The sequence below is a fragment of the Papio anubis genome, chromosome 4 (assembly GCF_008728515.1).
Source record: "Papio anubis isolate 15944 chromosome 4, Panubis1.0, whole genome shotgun sequence".
In the NCBI taxonomy this organism is placed as follows: domain Eukaryota; kingdom Metazoa; phylum Chordata; class Mammalia; order Primates; family Cercopithecidae; genus Papio; species Papio anubis.
Window position 1 is genome coordinate 51,037,844 of NC_044979.1, and position 12,909 is coordinate 51,050,752.

Here is a 12,909-nt window from a genome sequence, read left to right on the forward strand (position 1 = left end):
AATTTCTTTACTTACATTTTATTACTGCCCTCTAGTATCTCTTTTCAGTGACCAGCGTGCTGTAACCAGTCACAATTTCTTTATCAAGAGTTGCCATTAGGCCGGGTGCAGTGGCTCACGCCTGTAATCCCAGCACTTTGGGAGGCCGATGCGGGCGGATCACGAGGTCAGGAGATCAAGACCATCCTGGCTAACACGGTGAAACCCCGTCTCTACTAAAAATACAAAAAATTAGCTAGGTGTGGTGGCGGGCGCCTGTAGTCCCAGCTACTCAGGAGGCTGAGGCAGGAGAATGGCGTGAACCCGGGAGGCAGAGCTTGCAGTGAGCTGAGATCACGCCACTGTACTCCAGCCTGGGCGACAGAGCGAGACTCCATCTCAAAAAAATAAAAATAAAAAAGTTGCCGTTAATATTTATTTGTGTAGCATAAGGTTTATATTGCTTATATATAAGCTATATATAGCTTAGGTACTGACCTAAGGTTTATAAAAGTGAAAACTTATTGTAATGGGCAGTCTGAAGCACTGAGGTGTACCTTTTTACCTTACTGGCAAGACCATCTCCTACCTGTGAATTATAAGGTAGTGGTCTCCAAGATGTTTTGATAGCCTCCCATTTACATAGTTACTGTTTATACTATGAGAAAAGTAAGAGGGGTATCAGAGAGCTTGTCTTCCTCAATAGCCTGTTACAGACTCCTGAGTGCCAAATAAAGACAAAAACCTTCATCTCTTGACGCTCATTCAACTGTATCCCACTGAGTGCCTAGGACTACATAAGGCAAAAGCTATATAAATAATGACTCCTAATTCAGGGATCCTACAGGATATAATTTATAGAAATATGCGAAGATCTGTATAATTTAGTTCTAAGTGTTGAGAGGAAATACAGTGCTACCTACATTTAGATAAAGTAGTGGGACTGAGGGTAGTTAGGTTGGCTTTATGGAGGGATTTAAGCTGAACCTTGATGAACGGATAAAATTTGGAGAGGAGGAGAGCAATAAAAGGCATATCAAACAGAGAAGAGCAAGGGTACAGATGTGAGAATTGTATGGTTTATATAGAGGACAGTGAAGAGCTTTACTTGTACTCTTGATCCATGTTTGGGAGTTCTAAAAAAATAAGTTATTATGAAGCACCTTGAAAAAGTAAGATTTCAGAGTAACAGTTAAGAAATAGAGCATTTAACAAAACCTAGCATAATATATTCATATAAACAATATAATCCAGCAAGATATATTCAAAAACAATGAGCAAATCTTAACTTGGGGTGGGGAGATGAATCAGTCGATGAACAATCAATCAGAATTAAGGTGTAATAGTATTACACCTAGACCAAGAACAATTGACCAAGAAGCCAGAGATACCTATGATGGCCAAAATGCCACGAAGTATAAATGGTTAGTAAAAAAAAAAAAAATCCAGATAGTGTCCACTGTATGTTAACACGTTTGATAAGCAGAAATGGAAAAGGCAGTAAAATATCCTGGTTAGATATATGCCTTATCAAGCTATGGCAGCCAGCTTTTCAAACACCATCAAAAACTGGGCAAGAGACAGATTCAGAGAATAAGAGGGAAATAGACTGTAAAAGCAGAATGTTGCCGATTGAAAGCATTGTCCCATTCCTGTCTTGAAGGAGATTATATTCTTGTTGAGTCCTGGCAATATATGTACTCTAGAGGGGTCCTGCAGCCTTCCTTTTCTGAGAAGGAAAATTTTGCAGTGGATATCCTTTGAGCTGGGTAGACCTGCCCCTCACTCTCCCTACAGCTTCTTTGCTAAGCTAATTGCCTCCAGCTCACTCCTAAAAGAATGCTTAGGGTATTAAACTGCTCTATAGTAAGCAACTAGTCTGTGTATTGTTTCCTAAACTTAAGGCTTTTGTTCAAGGGCCCCTGACCCTAACCTCGGCTGCCACTCTATGCCAGTTGAAAAAGGCTTTCAGCCTTCCTTGGTGTTGTGCTTTTTGAATGAAGATATTCCTCCAAAGTTCGTATGTTGGAACTTAAACCCCAAGGTGGTGATATTAAGAGATGGGGCCTTTTGGGAAGGGATTTAGCCATGAGGGCTTTGCTGTCATGAGTGGTATTGCCCTTAGAGTCTGCAGAGAGCTGCCTGTGAGCCATGTGAGGACACAGCGTTCATCCCTTCCACTATGTGAGCGACAAGGTGCTCATCTCGGAAGCAGAGAGCCCTCACGGGACACTAAATCTGCTGACACCTTGATCATGGACTTCCTAGCCTCCAGAACTGTGAGAAATAAATTTTTATTGTTTATAAATTACCCAGTCTCAGGTATTTTGTTACAGCAGTACAAACAGACTAAAACACCTGGTCCACTTGGTTTGTAAATAGATCCTGTTACTGTTAAATAAACATTTCTGTCAGAAATACATTCTACATCATAGTCCAGTACATAAGCTCACAACACCTAAGCATATATTTAAGTGTCATGAAACTATACTTACCCTTTCTATATGCAGTGCTCTCTGCTGTTTTTATTCTGTCCCTTTTTAAAAATATGTTGGTTATAATACACTAAAATAATGTCAAAGTACACTAATTGGTTATAATTCAAGTTTGAAAACCACTGCTTTATATCTCCCATGATGTTTTGAAGAGCTTCTTGTATTGGTCAGAGTCCTCTAGAGGGACAGAACTAATAGGAGAGATAGATCCTATTATTATTAAATTATTAAATATCCTATTATTATTAAAGGGGACTTTAAATATTAACTCACACAATCAGAAGGTCTCACAATAGGCCATCTGCAAGCTGAGGAGGAGGGAGAACCAGTCCAAGCCCCAAAACTGAAGAACTTGGAGTCAGATGTTTGAGGGTAGGAAGCATCCAGCACAAGAGAAAGATGTAGGCTGGGAGGCTAGGCTAGTCTTGTCTTTTCACATTTTTCTGCCTGCTTTATATTCTAGCTGCCCTGGCAGCTGATCAGATGGTGCCCACCCAGATTAAGGGTGGGCCTGCCTTTCTCAGCCCACTGACTCAAATGTTAATCTCCTTTGGCAACACCCTCACAGATATACCCAGGATCAATATTTTGCATCCTTCAGTCAAGTCGACCCTCAGTACTAACCATCATAAGTCTACTTCTTGTCAGCTTGAACCCATACACATCTCCTGAGATCATACATAATCTTCAAATAAAGACAATAAGGTCATAATTACCTCTAACATAATACAACCATCCTTCATACAAACGAAAACGCACCAATCCCCAACCCAAATACTATTACATAAAGTTGACAATACTTAAATGCTGCTGTGAAGTCAATAAATCTTATGTCACATGATAACGGAAAAAGGAAATTGAATGAAGGTATTTTCTTAGTACAAGTGTATACATGCACAAACATGTTTTTAACAAAAGAAGGAAGAAATACGACAGTTACAGTTCTTGTGTCTGCAGCTGGTCATGTGGTCGTAGCTGTTATTGATGACTACCTTCTTCTACTATCTATTCTGTATTCCATTTGCCTTCAGCAAGCACCTCAGCAGGTCGTGGTTTTTTTCCTGGTGGAGTGACCCAAACCTTCATTCCTGAAGTGTCTGGGCCATTTGTAGTCCCGCCTGGATTGCACTGTTGTAGTTTCCCATTAATCTTAATCACAGGGCATGGTAATACTAAGACGCCCTAATGGATCTCCCATATTCCACGTGTACTCTTCCCTACCTCTGTTGTGGAGTAGTAGACTGATTTTGTCTTGATGGTCAGGGTCAATCACCCCAGGCAACACTGTACCTCCCTTCTTAGCCTGTTGACTTAAAGGTAGTAGGAACCCAAAGTGTCCAGGTAGCAATCTTAACTTCCAGTTTAATGGAATCGTTGTGTCTCCTGGTGGCAGTGTTCCTCCCTCTGGAACTAAGACCACTAGGCCAGCAGAATGTAATGTTACAGGAACAGGAAGCAAAAATTTTGCCAGTGGATCACTAGGGGTGATGGTGAGTGGTGCCACTTCCATTTCCACCGATTGATTCCTGGACCTGTGAATCCTGGCTATGGGAGAAAGAGTACCATATATTGGACGCTGCTTCAGAGCATCCACAGCTTTCTGGAGGACTTAGCCCCAGCTGTGCAAAGTTCTATCATCTAGTTGGCGTTGTGACTTCAAAAGGCCATTCCACCATTCTGTCAATCCAGCTGCTTCAGGGTAATGGGGAACATGATAAGACGAGTGAATTCCATGAGCATGAGCCCACTGCCACACTTCTTTAGCTGTAAAGTGAGTGCCTTGGTCAGAGGCAATGCTGTGTGGAATACCATGATGGTGGATAAGGCATGCCATGAGTCCACAGATGGTTGTCTTGGCAGAAATGTTGTGTGCAGGATAGGCGAACTCATATCCAGAGTAAGTGTCTATTCCAGTGAGGACAAACCTCTGTTCTTTCTATGATGGAAGAGGTCCAGTATGATCAACCTTCCACCAGGTAGCTGATTGATCACCCCAAGGACTGGTGCCATATCGAGGGCTCAGTGTTGGTCTCTGCTGCTGGCAAATTGGACACTCAGCAGTGGCCATAGCCAGGTTAGCATTGGTGAGTGGAAGTCCATGTTGCTGAGTCCACGCATAACCTCCATCTCTGCCACCATGGCCACTTTGTTCATGGGCCCATTGGGCGATGGCAGGGGTGGCTAGGGAAAGACGCTGAGTGGTATCCACAGAACAAGTGGGTCATCCTATCTACTTGACTACTAAAATTCTCCTCTGCCAAGGTCACCCACTGGTGAGCCCTCACATGGGTTACAAATATCTTCAGTTTTGTATCCCTCAGAGAGGTCAATCCACATACCTCTTCCCCAAATTTCTTTGTCACCAATTTTCCAATCATGCTTCTTTCAAGTCCCTGACCATCCAGCCAAACCTTTGGCTACAGACCATGAATCAGTGTATAATCACACATCTGGCCGTTTCTCCTTCCATGCAAAGTGCACAACCGGGTGCATTGCTCGAAGTTCTGCCTTCGAGGAAGGTTTCCCTTCACCACTGTCCTTCAGGGATGTCCTAGAAAGGGGTGGTAGTGTTGCAGCTGTCCACTTTCGGGTGGTGCCTGCCTATCACGCAGAACCATCTGCAAACCAGGCCCTAGTCTTCTCTTCCTCTGTCAACTGATCATAGGGAATTCCCCATGAGGCCATAGGTGCAAGCTGGAAGAGAGAAGGCAGGGTGGCAGGAGTGGAGACCATGGGCATTTGAGGCACTTTCTTGTGTAACTTACTTGTGCCTTCAGGACCTGCTCAAGCCCAATCACGTATATAACACTTCCATTTGATGATGGAATGCTGCTGTGCATGACCCACTTTATGGCTACATGGGTCAGAAATCACCCAGTTCATGATAGGCAGTTCAGATTGCATGGTGACTTGATGACCCATAGTCAAACATTCAGTTTCCACCAAAGCCCCGTAACAGGCCAAGATCTGTCTCTCAAAAGGAGAGTAGTTATCTGCAGAAGATGGCAGGGCCTTGCTCAAAAATCCTAGAGGCCTCTGCTGTGATTCATCTATGGGGGCCTGCCAAGGGCCCCAAACAGCATCCCTATCTGCTACTGACGCCTCAAGCACCATTGGATCTGCTGGGTCATATGGCCCAAGTGGAAGAGTAGCTTGCATAGCAGCCTGGACCTGTTGCAGAGCCTTCTCCTGTTCTGGACCCTACTCAAAACTGGCAGCCTTTTGGGTCACTCAATAAACAGGCTGGAGTAACACACCCAAATGAGGAATGTGTTGCCTCCAAAATCCAAATAGGCCCACTAGGCATTGTACCTCTTTCTTGGTTGTAGGAGGGACCAAATGCAGCAACTTATCCTTCACCTTAGAAGGAATATCTTGACAGGCCCCATACCACTGGACCCCTAGAAATTTTACTGAGGTAGAAGTTTCCTGAATTTTAATCAGATTTACTTCTGGTCCTCTGGCCTGCAAATATCTCACCAGTAAGTCCAGTGTGTTTGCTACTTATCACTCACTGGATTCAATCAGCATAATGTCATTAATGTAATGGACCAGCGTGATATCTTGCAGAAGTGAAAAGCGATCAAGGTCTCTCTGAATAAGATTATGACACAAAGCCGGACAGTTGATACACCCCTGAAGTAGGACAGTAAAGGTATATTGCTGGCCTTGCCAGCTGAAAGCAAATTGCTTCTGGTGGACCTTATGGACAAGAATGGAGAAAAAGGCATTTGCCCAAGTCAATGGCTGCATACCAGGTACCAGGAGATGTGCTAATTTGCTCAAGCAATGAAACCTGGTACAGCAGCTCCAGTTGGAGTCACCACTGGGTTAAACTTGTGATAATCCACTGCCATCCTTCAAGATCCATCTTTCTTCTGCACAGGCCAAATAGGAGAGTTGAACAGGGATATGGCGGGAATCACCACCCCTGCATCTTTCATGTCCTTGATGGTGGCACTAATCTCAGCAATCCCTCCAGGGATGTGATATTGTTTTTTATTTACTATTTTTCTAGGTAAAAGCAGCTCTAATGGCCTTTCCCACCATAATGGCCCTCACCCTACCAGTCAGGGAGCCAATGTGGGGGTTCTGCCAGCTGCTAAGTATGTCTATGCCAATTATGCATTCTGGCCCTGGGGGAATAACCACAAGATGAGTTTGGGGACCCACTGGACCCACTGTAAGTTGGACCCAAGCTAAAACTCCATTAACTACCTGACCTCCATAAGCCCCTACTTTAACTGGAGGACCACAATGACGTTTTCAGTCCCTTGGAATCAACATCAGCTCAGAGCCAGTGTCCAGTAGTCCCTGAAATGTCTGATCATTTCCCTTTCCCCAGGATACAGTTCCCCTGGTAAAAGGCCAGAAGTCTCCTTGGGGAAGGATGGGAGAACAATACTGTCGGTAATGTAGTGGGGTCCTTCATCAGAGGGACACAGCCTCCTCTTCATTTAAGGGGTTCTGGGTCTGTAAACTGGCTCATGTCTGGAAATTGATTGAAGGGGCATGAGTCTCTGTTTTTATAATTTAAATTAGTATTTTATCCATTTGACATAGAAGTTTTCTGCTTATATAAATTAAGTAGGAATGCAGTAGGCTTCCTATCAATGTCACTTCTAGGAACACTGTGATTAATTAGCCAATGCCAGAGCGCTACATGAATCAGACTATTCTGATTGCCACTTTGCCTCTGCTGTCCATTACAGTAGCTACACCCACCTTGCTTTTACAGTTGAGTGCTGCCGCTTTGCCCTTGCTACCTTGGGATCCAATTATTCTCATAGTATTCAAATTTTGTAGTTGAGTGACTGTGGTTCCCACTGTTAGATCTGTCATACAGAGAAGAGCAATTACAGGGCTCTTCAAAGATGCAGGTGCTGCCCTCCCAAATCTATTTTGCAAGGCATTGGTCAAGGATATATCTTCTGGACTCTCTCAGGTGGGATGGGAAGGTCTAAAGTGACTAATCCACTCCACCATTCCAGTCTTCCTAAGCCTTTGGATCCCTCCCTCTACATTAAACCAAGAGAGATCAGGCATTTCCAGCTTACTCACAGTGGGCCATCTTTTAATCCATGTTTTAGCTAACCAAGAAAATAAACTATTAGAACCTTTTTAACTCCCTCAGCTGCAACATTAAATGGTGTCCCTACTTAATGGGCCCAATCAATAAATTCAGCCTGATCCAATTCTGTGTTCCTCCCACCATTATCCCACACCCTTAATATCCATTCCCATGCCTGTTCTTCAGATTTCTGTTTATATAAATCAGAAAACTCAAGCAGTTCTTTTTGAGTGTAATGCACCTCCTTATGGGTCACACTCAACCTCACCTCTAGGCATCTGCTGGGACTTTAGTCTAGTTATAGGTCTAGAAGCAAGGAGAGGTGTTGGGGGTGGCTCCTGAGGAGAATCAACATTATCTTGCCTGGCAACTACCTGAGGAGAGGCCATCACTGTTGCCTCAGGCATCACAGGTGTCTCCTCAGACAAAGGTGGAAAGACTGATAGCAGCATGGGTCAGGGAGGGGATGTTGCTACTACTGCGGATGGGGAAGCTGTTCCTTCTGGCAAAAAAATGTTCATCAGAGCTTACAAGCTCAGTGTCCCCAGCTTCGTCAGGGTTCTCCCACATGTCCCCATTCCAAGTTTCAGGGTCCCTTTCTTTTCCATACAATGCCTTCATTTTAACAGTAGACACCTGGCGAGGCTGTGCATGCACCTTTCATTGCAGGTCAGCCACTCATGTGATAAGAGCTTGTGTCTGTTTTTCCACAATTTCAGCTCTTTCTTTACAGGAGATAAGACTCTCACTCAGGGCAATCTCACAGATTTGAGACTCAGTTGTCTGTTTCTGAAGCTGAGAGATAGAATCCCTGAGTTAATTATTTTCTTTCATCATTTTGTCCACTGAACTTAGGAGCAACCAACCAGTTTCATTATGTTCCTTGGTTCTCCACATATGGTCAAAGGTATTTTGTATAGAGTCACTAAATTCCTTGCCTCCCATGAGCTATGAATCAGGAGTGTCAAACGCATTTATTTTGCATAACTCCCTAAACAGTTCACACCAAGGACTATCAGTGTTCTCCATACTATTAGAAGTAGAGTCCTTAGCATTTTTGGGTCTAATCATACTAAGCAGCCACCTCCAGAAACCCCCAAAACTAACCTAACTACTTCATCCTTAATATTCTGTTCCTCTGGAACCACACTTCTGGTACCAAAATCTATATTAGTCAGTGTTCTCTATAGGGACAGAATTAATGGAATATATATATATATATGAGTTTATTCAGTATTAACTCACACTATTACAAGGTCACACAATAGGCCGTCTGCAGGCTGAGGAGCAAGGAGAGCCAGTCCGAGTTCCAAAACTGAAGAGCTTGGAGTCCGATGTTCGAGGGCAGAAGGCATCCAGCGGGGGAGAAAGATGTGGGCTGGGAGGCTAGGCCAGTCTAACATTTTCATGTTTTTCTGCCTGCTTTATATTTGCTGGCAGCTGATTAGATGGCGCTCATCCAAATTGATGGTGGGTCTGCCTTCCCCAGCCCACTGACTCAAATATTAATCTCTTTTGGCAACACCCTCACAGACACAACTAGGATTAATATTTTGCATCCTTCAGTCCAATCAAGTTGACACTCAGTATTAACCATCACAAGCATACAGGCAAAAGACAGTCATTTTCAAACATGAAGGAACTCAAGCAACACAACATGCCTGAGTTTTTCTTGGGACAGGAGAGAAATATCTGTGTATATGTGTATGTTTATTTATACACCTACATGCAACAATCAAATACAATTAGAGAAAATTTTAAACTCAGGACGTAAAAAATTGAGAAAATGATTTATTGAACAACAAGTATTTATTAGTGCCTACTATGTGCCAGACATTCTTCTAGACACTTCAGATACGTCAGTGAACAAAGCAAATAACTCATCCTGCCTGCGTGAAACTTACATTTTAATAAAGTATAGCTGGTTTAAATATGTAACTTTACTAATACTAAACAACTATGGAAATTATGATTACAGAATAAAAAGAAAATATTTCAAACCTGGATAAAATAAATATCATGTAACTGAAAAATTGTTGAGGAGAGAGGAGACAAAGCTAGTAGGTACTAATTTTTTACAAAGTGTCTACTTTTACTGTTCAAAATTGAAAAGCAGTTTAAAATATAGTTGTATGCTACATAATGATGTTTTGGTCAACTGCACATGCAAAGGTAGCCCCATAAGATTATAATGAAGTTGAAAAATTCTTAGCACCTAGTGACATCATAGCCAACCTAACATAATAGTGCAACTCATTACTCACACATTTGTGGTGTGGCATAAACAAACTTGTGCTACCAGTCATATAAAAGTGTAGCACATAAAATTATATACAATACATAATACTTGATGATAAATTATACTAGTTTATGTATTACTGTCATTTTTATTATTATTATTATTATTTTTGAGATGGAGTCTTGCTCTGTCGCCCAGGCTGGAGTGCAGAGGTGTGATCTTGGCTCACTGCAACCCCCACCTCCTGGGTTCAACAATTCTTCTGCCTCAGCCTTCCGAGTATCTGGGACTACAGGCGTGCACCACCATGCCTAGATAATTTTTGTATTTTTAGTAGAGACGGGGTTTCACCATATTGGCCAGGCTGGTCTCGAACTCCTGACCTCATAATCTGCCAGCCTCATCCTCCCAAAGTGCTGAGATTACAGGCATGAGCCACCGCACCCGGCCTTTTTAATTATTATTTTAGAGTATACTACTCCTTGTTTTTTAAAAATGTCAGCTGTAAGCCTCAGACAGGTCCTTCAGGAGGTATCCAGAAAAAGACATTGTTATCATAGGAGATTACAGATCTAAGCATGTTATTATCCCTGATGACCTTCCAGTGGGACAAGATGTGGAGGTGGGAGACAGTGATACTGATGATCCTGAACCTGAGTAGGCCTGTGCTGACGTGTATCTTTGTCTTAGTTTTTAACAAAAGGTTTTAAAGTGAAAAACATTTTTTAATAGAAAAAACTTACAGAATAAGGATATAAAGAAAAAATATCCTGCACAACAAAAACACAAACAGTTGTACAATGTGTTCGTGTTTTTAAGCTATGTTATTACCAAAAGAGTCAAAGAGTTAAAAATTAAAAAGTTTATAAAGTTAAAAAATTATAGTAAACTTAATTATTGACGAAAGAAATTTTTTATAATTTTAAGTTAGCCTAAGTGTACAGTGTTTATAAAGTCTACAGTAGCATACGGTAATGTCCTAGGCTTTCCATATATAGTAAGTGCCCTGTACAAGTGTACCATTTTTTATCTTTTATGCCATATTTCTACTGTACCTTTTCTATGTTCAGATATACAGATACCATTGTGCTATAGTTGCCTACAGTATTCAGTACAGTAACATTCTGTATAGGGTTGTAGCTTAGGAGCAATAAACTGTATCATATAACCTAGATGTGTAGTAAGCTGTACCATCTAGGTTTCTGTACGTTCACTGTATGAAGTTTGCACAACGATGAAGTCACCTAACACATTTCTCAGAACATATCTCCATCATTAAGTGATGCATGACTATTAAGAATAATATCAAGAATAAAAAATTCAGCCTCTTGGAGGTTTTCATAATTTCTTAACCTAGAAAGAGCCTTTGGCAAAAATACCTCCCATGTGAAAGAAAAAAAATGTTTTTGAGATGGAGTTGCTCTGTTGCCCAGGCTGAAGTGCGGTGGCGTGATCTTGGCTCACTACAACCTCCATCTCCCAGGTTCAAGTGATATTCCTGCCTCAGTCTCCCGAGTAGCTGGGACTACAGGCATGCGCCGCCATGCCCGGCTATTTTTTTTTGTAGTTTTAGTAGAGACGGGGTTTTGCCATGTTGGCCAGGCTGGTCTCAAACTCTTGACCTTGAGTGATCTGCCCGCCTCAGCCTCCCAAAGTGCTAGGGATTACAGGTGTGAGCCACTGCACCCAGCGTGAATTTTTTTTTTTTTTAACTTCATGTCCTTTTGTTGTATCAAATTTAAATAAAAGTAATTAAAATTAGAACTTTTAAATTAAAGAGCATGTATTGTAGAGCAGTCAGGGTCTAACTAGAAACTGCTTCAGGTATTTTAAATGAGGGAATTTAATACATGGAATTAGTTATTCAGGTAATGGAAGAGCTAAATCAAACATGATAGTAGCAGGTGTGGTAGCACACACCTGTAATCCCTGCTACCTGGGAGAATGAGATGGGAGGATCACTTGTGCCCAGGTGTTTGAGACCAGCCTGGGCAACACAGCAAGACCCTGTCTAAAAAACAAACAAACAACAACGACAACAAAAAACCCAACACATGATAGTAAGTTAATGTGGTGATTAGTAAGAGCCAGAAGCCACTCCGTTTTCGGACTGAAAGGACAAAGCGAGAAAGCAGTGTTCACCTGAACCACAGGGGCCCAAAGAAAGCACAGCTCCACCAGGCGCGGTGGCTCACGCCTGTAATCCCGGCACTTTGGGAGGCTGAGGCGGGTGGATCACGAGATCAGGAGATCAAGACCATCCTGGCTAACATGGTGAAACCCCGTCTCTACTAAAAACACAAAAAAAAGTTTAGCCGGGCTTGATGGTGGACGCCTGTAGTCCCAGCTACTCGGGAGGCTGAGGCAGGAGAATGGCGTGAACCGGGCAGGCGGAGCTTGCAATGAACCGAGATCGCGCCACTGCACTCCAGCCTGGGTGACAGAGTGAGACTCCATCTCAAAAAAAAAAAAAAAGAAAAGAAAAGAAAAGAGAGAGAGAGAAAGCACAGCTCATATGAAGACTATACCCCTGGCTTCTCCTTTTCTCGCACCCTCCGGTTTCCAAGAGTCTCTCATTGACTGATTCCAGACAGATGTCAGCTGACACACAGGAGCCTGGGAAACGCAGCCTGCAGAGATGAAACCCCTTGCAGTACTGATAGAGCAGAGGCAGGGCAAGGAACGGGCATGTAGGCCTTGGGTTGAATATACAGTACTATAGTACTTTAGAAGTTTTGTTACTACCTACATATATATAGATACATATATATGTAGATATACAGGTATCTCTCTGTATATATAGCTATACAGAGAGATAGTTGGGTGTGCTCTTCACCTGTCAGTGATAGTTGTCTTCATCCATTCAGGTTGCTATAACAAAATATCATAGACTGGGTGGCTTATAACAACAAAAATGCCCTTCCCACAATTCTCAAGGCTGAACAGTCTAAGATCAAGGTGTAGGCAGATTCAGTTTCTGGTGAGGGCCCTTTTCCTGGCTCATAGAAGGTTTTCTAGTTGTGCCCTCGCATGGTGGAAGGGGGAGGCGGCTCACTGAAGTCTCTTAGTCTCTTTTTTTTTTTTAGACAGAGTCTTGCTCTGTGGCCCAGGCTGGAGTACAGTGG